The sequence below is a fragment of the Scleropages formosus genome, chromosome 3, assembly GCF_900964775.1.
Source record: "Scleropages formosus chromosome 3, fSclFor1.1, whole genome shotgun sequence".
NCBI classification, from domain to species: Eukaryota; Metazoa; Chordata; class Actinopteri; order Osteoglossiformes; family Osteoglossidae; genus Scleropages; species Scleropages formosus.
Window position 1 is genome coordinate 4876152 of NC_041808.1, and position 11360 is coordinate 4887511.

General features: G+C 46.6%; 1 pseudogene; it reads right to left on the minus strand.

The window, feature by feature from the left end:
• Positions 1-638: 638 nt before the first annotated feature.
• On the minus strand, positions 639-5550 carry LOC114910193 (GTPase IMAP family member 7-like; annotated as a pseudogene).
• Positions 5551-11360: the final 5810 nt, after the last annotated feature.

Genomic DNA, 11360 nt, shown 5'->3' on the forward strand with positions numbered 1-11360 from the left:
TTTCATCTTTCATCTCTTTTTGTTTTTCTTCATACATTTTCCTCTGTTTCTCTTCATCAGATTTTCACTCCTTTTCTTTTTCATTCAGGTCTTTTCGAAGTTCTTCCTCACGTTTTTTAAATGTATCTTCTAGCCTCAGTCTCTCTTTTTCTCTGTCTTGATCTAATTTTCTTTGCTCTTCAAAGTTCTTTTTTCTTTCCTCCTCAAACTGTCTCCTTTTGTAATCCCACTTTTTCCTCTGCTCCTCTGCTTCCTCTTCCTTTCTCCTTTCTTCATCCTGCCTCCTTTTCTCCTCCTCCAGTTTTTCTTTTTCCCACTTTTCTATCTTCGTTTTCATTTCTGCTTCCAGTTGTTGTTTTTCAGCCTCTGTAGCTTTTTTGATTTGTTCCTCATAAACTTTCTTTTCATCTGCAAACTTTTTTCTCTTCTCTTCATCTTCCTTTTCTTTCTTCTTTTTTTTCCTCCTCCATCATCTTCTTCTTGTTTTTATAATCTTTGTCCATCTCTGTTTTCATAATCTTTGTCGATCTTTGTTTCTTCCTTAAATCTCTGTTCCCACAAATCTTTCTGTTTTTTTCTCTCTTCCTCTATTTTCTGCATTTTCTCCTGCCACTCTTTCCTTTCTCTTTCTTCTCGTTCTCTTCTTGCCGTTTCCTCCTCTTCTCTCTGTTTTTGGTATTCCTCTTCTCTCTTCTTATTCTCTTCAATCTGCCATTTTATCTGCTCCTCTCATTCTCCTATTTGCTTTTTAATCTCCTCCCTGTTCCACTCCAAGTTCTTTCTCTCTTCCTCCATCCTTTTCCTCATTTCATCCTTTTCTCTCTCATATTTAGCTGTGATCTCAACTTTAAATCTCTGTATCTCCTCATCTCTCAGCATCATTAATCTTTCCTGTTCCTTTCTGATGGCTGCTTCTGCCTCCTGGAACATTTCGTTGGTGTAGAAACGTCCATCATGAGACTCCACCATTCTGTTAATCTTGTCCGGCAGCTCAGTTACCTATCTGAGGTTTTTACTGTCGTGGTTGTTGAAGACATGATACCTTCCACCACATTTATTGACAAACATTTTCAGGTCATCATTGCCATTACGGATAAACTCTTCAATAGGTTCTCCGTGTAATTTATCTCCATGTGTGAACAGCATTACAGTATATTCTTCAGCCTTTTCACCAAAAGTCTCCTTAATTCATTCTACTGTTTTCTTTTCCTCTTCAGTGAAATGACCCAGTTCTAGAACCAGAAGGAACACATGGGGACGTGGAGCCAACAGGGAGATGCATTTCCCAATTTCCTTCAGAAATTATTTCTCAGAGAATACTGTGTAAAATAATCCAGGGGCGTTGACAACAGCCACCCGTCTGCCATCTACATCTCTTACAGCCTTTCGACACTCACTGGTGACAGATTTTGAACTCATTTTGACAAAAAAGCCTCTTTCTGGAGGATGGTGTTTCCAGTAGCACTTTTCCCAGATCCAGTCTTTCCAATCAAAACAATCCTCAGAGGATTCCTGGCCTGATCAGAGCTGATTGGACTGGCTGTAAAGACAAAAACAATTATTTTAAATATTTTCTTAATAAAACCACATTTGAATGAGTGTTGTGGCATTTCGCTTTTTTCGCAGTATTTCTTACATTTTTGCAACCAGTCTTCTCGACAAGTTTAGAGATGGTTTTTGAAATACTGTCCATAAATAAAGTACGAACTGGGGCAGGTATTATTTACTGCTGAGTTAGAAATACAGGGAAGTTATTCTTAAACATTTCTACTACACTGGCTGCTACAGTTACAATCGGTCAGATTATGTTCATAAAATGGTAGTAATGTATCAAGCAGACTCTTCAGGAGGTAAAGCATTAACTTATCATGTTAACAGTGATTCAGTCACACATTTTTAAAAATACAAATGTTTCCCAGTTTATTTATTTTAATTGCATTTTCTTGTCTTGACTACTTTCTAAAATTTCACTGGGCAGCAGAGTGATCAGGGCCTTTTGTACACACAGAGCTCACAGCTGGCAACACACAGCAACAGGAGTGTGGGAACTCCTTAACTGAACTCATTTCCAGCCACAGTGTTTATAGCTTATGCATGGTGTTCTTGAGTGCCACTGATTGATTTCAGATCAATTTCAAATAATTTAGTCATTCAATAACCACCTGTCCTAAGTCAGGATTGTGGCAGTGTGGCGAATAACCCGGAAGCATAAGGTGTGAGGCACTTTAAACCCTCAACAAGATGCCCGCTAATCACAGTCATTTTAGTTTAAGTTTAAATGTAACTCAAAGTTATTAAAAATACACACACACACACACACACACACACACACACTTTCAGAACCGCTTGTCCCATACAGGGTCACGGGGAACCGGAGCCTACCCGGTAACACAGGGCGTAAGGCCGGAGGGGGAGGAGACACACCCAGGACGGGACGCCAGTCCGTCGCAAGGCACCCCAAGCGGGACTCGAACCCCAGACCCACCGGAGAGCAGGACTGCGGTCCAACCCACTGCGCCACCGCACCCCCTTTTTTATTAAAAATATCAAAATACAAATGTCTCACAAAGTTTTTTTGTTATCTGTTATTGATAGCTTTGTCTGATATTCTTTTCAGAATTCAAATGCCTGCTCTCTGGTGGGTCTGGGGTTCGAGTCCTGCTTGAAGTGCCCTGCGACAGACTGGCGTCCCATCCTGGGTGTGTCCCCTCCCCCTCCTGCCTTGCACCCTGTGCTACTGGGTTGGGCTCTGTCTCGCCGTGACTCCTCTTGGGACTAGCGGTTTCAGTCAATGTGTGTGTCTGTGTGTATGTCTGTGTGTGGCTTCCTATAGCTGCCTATATCAAATTCAAGACCCTGGTTGTAGCCTACAAATGCATCAGTTGAACTGCTCTTAGCTATTTACAAGACTTGATGAACCATTACAGCCCAATCAGACTGCTTCGCTTGTCTACTTCTGCTTGCTTGATGGGCCCACAGGTTCTTGAGTTGTCGCTGTGACTGGCACCCACAAGCTTTTAGCCACAGCTGAGCCTGGTTGCTTCCACAATGGAGGTTTTGAACAGGGTCCATTCAGACTCCATGTCCCCTACCTCCTCCAGGACCTGAGAGAAGTTCTCACTCAGGTGGAAGTTACAATCATTCCAGACAGGGTCTTCCGACAGTCCTTCCCAGCACACCCTGACTATGACTATAAGCTTGGGTCAACCAGGTCTGTCCGTTAGTTTACCCCACCATCTGATCCAGCTCACCACCAGATGGTGATTGGTTGACAGCTCAGCATCTGTCTTCTCCCGAGTGTCCAGAACTTCTGGCCTCAAGTCAGATTAAACGACTACAAAGTCAATTATTGACCTCTGGCCCAAGGAGCTCTGGTACCAAGTACACTTATGAGCATCCTTGTGTTCAAACATGACATTTGTTACGGACAAACCATGACTAGCACAGAAGTCCAATAACATTTCACCATTCAGGTTTAGATTGGGTTTAAATCCCAATCACCCCACTCCAAATTCCCCAGTCATTGCCAACATGAGTGTTGAAGTCCCCCAGCAGGACTATGTAAGTGGGGCCCTGTCCAGAACCCCACCCACTCTCTCCCAGAAGGTCAAATACTCTGAACTGCTGTTTTGTGCATAAGCACACACAACAGTCAGAGTTCTCCTCTCTACGACCTTAAGTCACACTGAGGCAACCCTCTTGTCCACTGGGATAAACTTCAATTGCATGGCAGCCAGCCGGGGACTTGTGAATATCCCCACACCTGCCCGGCAGCTCTCACCCTGTGCAATTCCTGAGTAGGAGAGAGACAACCCCCTATCAAGGAGTTTGGTTCTGTAGCAGGCACTGTGAGTGGAAGTGAGCCAAACTATATCTAGTTGGTATCTTTCAACCTCCTGCACCACTTCCGGTTCCTTCCCAGCAAGGCGACATTCCACGCGACAAGAGCAAGTTTCTGCCGCAAGGGCCCACTCGCCATGCACCACCAAACCTCTATGTTGGACCTTGAGGGTAGTGGACACACATGATCCCCCCACATTGCTTTTTCGGGCTAAGCCCAGCCGGGTTACATAGGCTCTTAATCGTTTTGTTTTTCCTCTACTGTTTTTTCTTTTCAGATAAAATTTACTGTGGAATATCTTCTTACATATATGTACCACATGGTGGTGTGCCTGAAAAGTTTTCTTTATTGAAGTATTATACACTTACTATACTTACACTTTTCCAGCTGTCTGATCTTTCTGTCCTCCTCCAGGGGAGTCTGATATTTATTATATAATGCTGTCGTTATTTTTTATACACTGTTCCCCTTGACTCATTAAATAATTTTGCAGTTTTTGTGACCAATAAAACTACAATTCAGGCACTGATTTTTTGGGCCTCTTTGGAATCCTGTTAGTTGCGTCATGTTGCTTTGAAAACTCACATGTCAAAGTGCTAATTGTGAGATCCATTTCATAGGCGACACATACTGTTAACTGGTAATATGACTCAACTTTGTAGCTGTGTTTGTGTTTTAGTTACTTCAAAGTGAATCCCCTTTTCATGCAGCGTTTCCATGATTTTGCACACAGTCAGAATTTAAGGTCATTTTTAAAATGCTCTCCTCATGTGATCCATTATTGCAGTCTAACTTACTTCCTTTTGTATCTGATGCATAGGAACAACATGGCACTGTCCTCCTTATAAACAAATAGGACACACATAAGAGTTGTGCACATAGGAGATTCTGGACATTATCCACCCATTTATACTCAATTGCTTTCTTGATCAGGATTTTGGTAATCTAAAGCTTGTACCAGAATCACTGGGGGCAAGGCTGAGGTAAGTAGACCCTGGACAGGTCACTAGTCCTTCGTAGGATAGCAACACACACACACACACACACACACACACACACACACACACACACACACACACACACACACGCACACACACGCTCAGTACGAGCAGTTTAGATTCCCTGGTTCACCTGAAACACATAGCATTGGACTGTAGGAAGAAACACACACAAACACTGGGTGAACATATAAACTCCGCACAGTCCGAGCGAGGATGAAACATACAAACTTTCGTTCTCGCTGTACCACAGTTATGTTTTTTTATTTCTGTCATTTTAAAGTAGACTTAACTTTAATCTTGTTTCAAGTTAGCAAAAGATGTTAAAATAAGTTGTTCAACCTTTTCCTCATTTACACAGAACCACTTACATCTCGCAGTGTGTTTACCACACATCAGCTCCTTCTCTTCTTGGTCCCTTGTATTGCTCTCCACCTTGGTTTTCTCCTCTGGATCATCTCTCTGCTCTTTCAGACTGAAGTTCACACCAAGATCCTCCAAGGATGATCTTCTCTTACAAATGGGACAGTTCCTGGTTTTATTTTTCTCCCAGAATAGTTCCAGACAACTTTTACAGAAGCTGTGGTTGCAGTGAAGAGACACTGGATCTCTGAAGGTCTCAAAACAGACATGGCAACGAAGGAAATCTTTAAATAATTTCTCTGCCATAGCTGAAGTAGTATTTCTCCACACCCTGTAATGGAGTCCGTATTCGAACTTTCAAAATTTACTTTCATTTTTAATGTACTTTCACTTTGGTTCCTGAATTTCCTGTTGACTGAGTCAACCCATACAATGCCAGCTTAAACAGGTGACAGCACACTGATAACATGGCAATTATGTAAAATACACATTCCTCAGAAAGAAGTATAGTGTCTTCTTGTGCGAAAAACAGAAAAGTTAAACATTTTCAAGTATATTAACATTCCATTTCATTTTACAACTGACAGGTTTGTCAGCTCACTGACATACATGTCAGTTGTAAAAATAAATGAATTTTAGTGTCATGCTAAAGTCTCACACACCATTACACACATATCACTACAGCATCTGCCTAGGTTATTTATGCATGCACACATGCACACATGCACACATGCACACACACACACACACACACTCAAATTGACTGAAGCCGCTTGTCCCGAGCGGGGTTGTGGCAAGCCAAAGTCTAACCCAGCAATGCAGGGCGCAGGGCTGGAGGGGAGGGGACACACCCAGGACAGGATGCCAGTCTGTCGCAAGGCATCCCAAGCTAGATTTGAGCCCCAGACCCATCAGAGAGCAGACACAGGGCAAACCCGCTGTGCCACCCCCCTTATTTATAATGCTTGTTACACAACTGATGAGGAACAGAATCATAGTCCTTTTGAGTGATTTTTGTGTAACTTTAGGGAACAGACACAAATCCAAAAAAGTGAAATTTACATCAATGAAAAGCACATGCTTTGACAAGCTTAACTTATCTTTAAGCACAGTAACTAATTGAAAGTAGACTGCATTTCACAGATTTTTATGAACAGCACAAACAAAAGTGTAATATACTGACTGGTTAAAATGCAAACAAAAAAAGTCCCTTGTCTTTCCTTCTTCTTAGATCCTCCTTATTTTTTCTATGAATACTTCTCACTTTTCACAGCAGCAAGGATTTCTTTGTCCTGAAGTACAGTTTTGTAAAATTTACTACATAGTTTATTAAAGTTCGTGGTCACAAGCAGCTCACTTTTTATGAGTTCAACAGAGCATCTGTTCCTTGTCACGTCCACGCCCGCACCTCAATCAACAGCACCTGACTCCGATCAAGCACCTGACTAACTGCTCGCAATTTAAAAGACCCTCCTCAGCTCCCATACCTTTACGGAATCTTGTCAGAGACAACCGTCCTCTTTCGCACGTCCAGTTCACACATAACCCTTGTTCCCAGCTTACAACCTCCGGTTTCCAACCCCTAGCTTCGTTCCCCTGACCACGCCCATGAACCTCGCTCTGACTCCAACCGCCGATCAACCGACCCCTCGCCTGTCCCCATCACCAAGAACTTGCCTGAGCCCTTGAGTCCAGACAAACTACTCTGCACTTAGGTCCATTCGTTCCGGCTCCCTTGGTTCTGCATGACAGAAGATTTCGCATTAAGACACATGGACCCAGCAGCTTCTGTACGTCTGCGAAATGCACTGAATATGCTCCAACGTACCTGACACCTGCTAGCAAAACCAGAGCCCAAAAAGACGCGAACCTCCGTGCAATATCTTGTTTCGTCAATGGTCCATGGGTGAATCCTTCGGCCGCCTCACAAGCCAAGGAATAGGAGCTGGATCAATACATACAACCAGCGATCGCCCTAGACAATGTTCTACGAGCATTCACCACAGTCTCCACCGGCCACCAGAAAGACCCCAGCACCTTTACAGGTCGGAGAGGACTTCTGACTCCCATTGAAAGGCAGCGACGCCTCCGAGAGGACCTTTACCTTTACTGTGGAGGAGCCGGACATTATGTAGCAGCCTGCCCGGAGAGGTCCGTCACAGGGGGACACCGAGCTAGACAACCCAAGAAAGTGAGTAGACCCCTCTAGTCAGTACCTCAACTCACCATTCCTATTGTTCTAACGTGTGAGTTGCACTGTTTGGTTACGCACACACTCATAGACTCAGGAGCAGCTAGCAGTTTCATGGATGTTGCTTTTGCAGAAGCACAGCTTTCCCACACGCTGCTGTGAGGTCACGTTACGGATGAAAGAGCTCGATGAGCAACCACTAGGGACCGGGGTGGCCGATACCAAAACGGTGGAGATCGGCCTCCAGACAGGGGCGTGTCATGTGGAGACCATCTCCTTTTAATTATTAGGGCCCCTGACACCCCAGTGATTTTGGGTTACACCTGGCTGGCCGCGCATGACCTGGTGTTTTCATGGAGTCCTGGGGAACTGATATCGTGGGGAAAGCAATGCACCTCCTCTTGCCTTACTTTGCCTTGCCGAGCCACGTCGATCGAGAGCCCTGACTCCACACAGCCTCTGACGGTGCCAGAGGACTACGCAGACCTCACCGAGGTGTTTAGTAAATCCCGGGCATCTGCCCTACCACCGCACCACCTATGGGACTGTGCTATTGACCTTCTTCCCGGAACTACCCCTCTCAGGGGCTGCGTTTACCCGCTGTCGCTGCCCAAACAGAAGGCCATGGAGATGTATTTGACAGAGGCCCCATCCCTAGGCATTATTAGGCCAGGTTCTTTTTTGTGGAAAAGAAAGATGGTGGACGTTGCATACATTACAGAGGTGTCAATGAGATCACTATTAAATATCCACATCCCCTGCCTTTGATCACAGCCGCACTTGAACAGGAACACGGCGCACAGGTTTTTGCCAAGTTGGACCTACACAGTACATATAACCTCATCTGGATCAGAGAGGGGGATGAGCGGAAGACCGCATTCAGTACCACCCTAGGACACTACGAGTACCTGGTCATGCCGTTCAGGTTAGCCAACGCCCCCTCTGTATTCCAGGCTTTCGTAAACCACGTGTTGGGTGATTTACTCAACAAATGTGTCCTAGTGTATTTAGATGACATCCTGGTGTTTTCGCCTTCGATGGCCAAACATGTTACACACATAAGACAACTGCTTGGTTGCCTCCTAGCCAATGGCCTCTTCGTCAAGGGGGAAAAATGTTTATTTTATTTCACCAGGAGTGGGTCTCTTTCCTAGGCTTCGTTCTTGGTCCAGACTGGTTGGAGATGGATCCAGCTAAGGTCCAGGCAGTGCTGGATTGGCCCCATCCAACCACTGTGAAGGGCCTACAACATTTCTTGGGGTTTGAAAACTTTTATTGCTGATTCATTCATAGATTCAGCAGCTTCGCGGCACCACTCACCTCATTTCTCAAGGGTAAATAGTCCCAGCTCACCTGGTCTAAAGAAGCCTGTGAGGCTTTCCAGGATCTCAAGCGGCGGTTCACAACCACCCCTATACTTAAGCATCCTGACCCATCACTGCTGTTTGTAGTAGCGGTAGATGCCTCAACTGTAGGGGTCGGGGCGGTTTTGTCACAGAGGCAGGGAACACCAACCAAACTCTTCCCATGTTTGTACTTCTCCCGTAAATTGTCACCTGACATTGGTAAGAGGGAACTGTTAGCAATTAAGCTGGTGCTAGAGGAGTGGAGGCACTGGTTGGAGGGGGCTGCTCACCAGTTTTTAGTTCTTACAGACCACAGAAATTTGGAGTACCTTAATGCTGCCCGTAAACTCAATCCGCGCCAAACCCATTGGGCTCTTTTCTTTACCAGATTCAGGTTCACCATCTCTTACCACCCTGGTTCTAAGAACACCAAGGCGGGCACCCTGTCTAGGCTGTATGACAAGGACCTGACTCCAGATGAACCCAAGCCCATCCTGCTCAGCACCTGCCTAGTGGCCCTCCTTCGTTGGCAGTTCTTGCAGGACCTCCAGCAGGCCCAGACGAAGGAATCCAGTCCAGCCAACACCCCCGAAGGTAAAGAGTACATTCCCAGGATGCGGCTCCAGCTACTCCATTGGGCGCACGACAACCCAGCCGCAGGCCATCCAGGGGCTCAATGGACCCTGCCTCTGCTCGAGAAGAAATACTGGTGGCCCTCTCTTCTCCACGGTCAAGCTTCTATTTCAGAATGTCTTGCGAATCTTTGGGTTAGTCGAGGATGTTGTCTCTGACCGGGGTCCTTGGTTTGTGTCCAGGGTACGGAAGGTGTTCTGGCAGAAGCTCGGAGTTTCCGTGAGCCTCACTTCAGGGTACCATTGTCAGGCTAACGGATAAGTGGAGCATCTGAACCAAGACCTTAGCTGCTTCCTGAGGAGCTACTGTGGGAAGGACTAAGATCAGTGGTCACGTTTCCTGCCCTGGGCCAAGTACACCCATAATTCCCTGTCCCATTCCTCCACAGGCCTGTCTCCTTTCCAGTGCGTCCTTGGTTACCATCCTCCCTTGTTCCCCTGGCACCCCGCTTCCTCAGAGGTCCCTGCTGTGGATTCCTGGTACTTGCAGGGTGAGACGGCCTGGCAAGAGGTGAGACCACCTCCAGCAAAGCGTCCACCAGTATAAAGAACAAGCGGACCGACACCGCCGCACCTTGTTCTTTCAGCCTGGGCAACGGGTATGGCTATCCACTAGAGACATTCATCTGAAACTACCCTCCAAGAAGCTCAGCCCTTGGTTTATAGGCCCATATAAAATCCTTCGGAGGATCATCCCTGTCAGTTACCGGCTACAGTTGCCACCGCACTTGCGTGTCAACCCCACATTTCATGTCTCCCATCTCAAACCCTACAGTACTTCCATGCTCCAAGCGACCCAGGGTGAACCGACACCGCCTCCACCGGACGTAGATGGAGACGAGCTCTACACCATTCACCCCCTCCTGGATTCCTAGCGCTGACGTGGGGGGCTGTACTACCTGGTAGACTGGGAGAGGTATGGTCCTGAGGAATGCAGCTCGGCGCCAGCTCACAACATCCTCAATCCGTCTCTCATTGCCAATTTCCACTGGGACCATCCGGACAAGCTGGGGCCCTGTCCCAGGGGACACCCTCCTTCCAGGCGCCGCAGGGCAGCTGGAGGCTGGAACCACTCACAGGGAGGGGAGTACTGTCACATCCACGCCCACAACTCAGTCAGCAGCACCTGACTCCGATCATGCACCTGATTAACCGCTCACCCTTTAGAAGACCCTCCTCAGCTCCCATACTTTTGTGGAATCTCATCAGAGACAACTGCCCTCTTTTGCAACGTCCAGTTCACAAACAACCCTTGTTCCCAGTTTCCATCCTCCGGTTTTCGACCCCTTGCTTTGTTCCCCGACCACTTCCACAGATCCTCGCTCCAACTCCCATTGCCGATCGACCGACCCCTCGCCTGTCCCCAACACCAAGAACTTGCCTGAGCCCTTGAGTCCAGATGAATGACCTTGCACTTGGGTCCAACTGTTCCAGCTCCCTTGGTTCCGCATGACATTCCTAGAGTCACTCCACTTGTTTTTCATTATGGAGAATATCCTTTCCACCTAGCCTCTCTTACAAAGTTTACAGTTCGCTATAAATTCGTTCTCCCTGACTTTGCTAAGCCATCAGATCTCTGTTTTCCATTATTTTTTACACTTCTGTAATAATTTTTGTGGTGGACTATTAGCCACGATGACATCTAGTTAGTACCTACCTGCCTTGATCCTCCCCCCACTGTTTAATGCTGCATCTGGGTAACGTAGCAATGCCCAATGACAGTCGGACTCACGCAACACACACACACACACACACACTGTCTGAAGCTGCTTGTCCCAAGTGGGGTCGCAGCATACCGGAGCCTAACCCGGCAACACAGGGCAGAAGACCGGAGGGGAGAGGAGACACCCAGGACGGGACGCCAATCCATCGCAAGGCACCCCAAGCAGGACTCAAACCCTAGACCTCCCAGAGAGCAGGCACAGGCCAATCCCACTGCGTCCCCTTTCACATCCATTTTTGCGACTCGTTTTCGTAATCTTATAACAC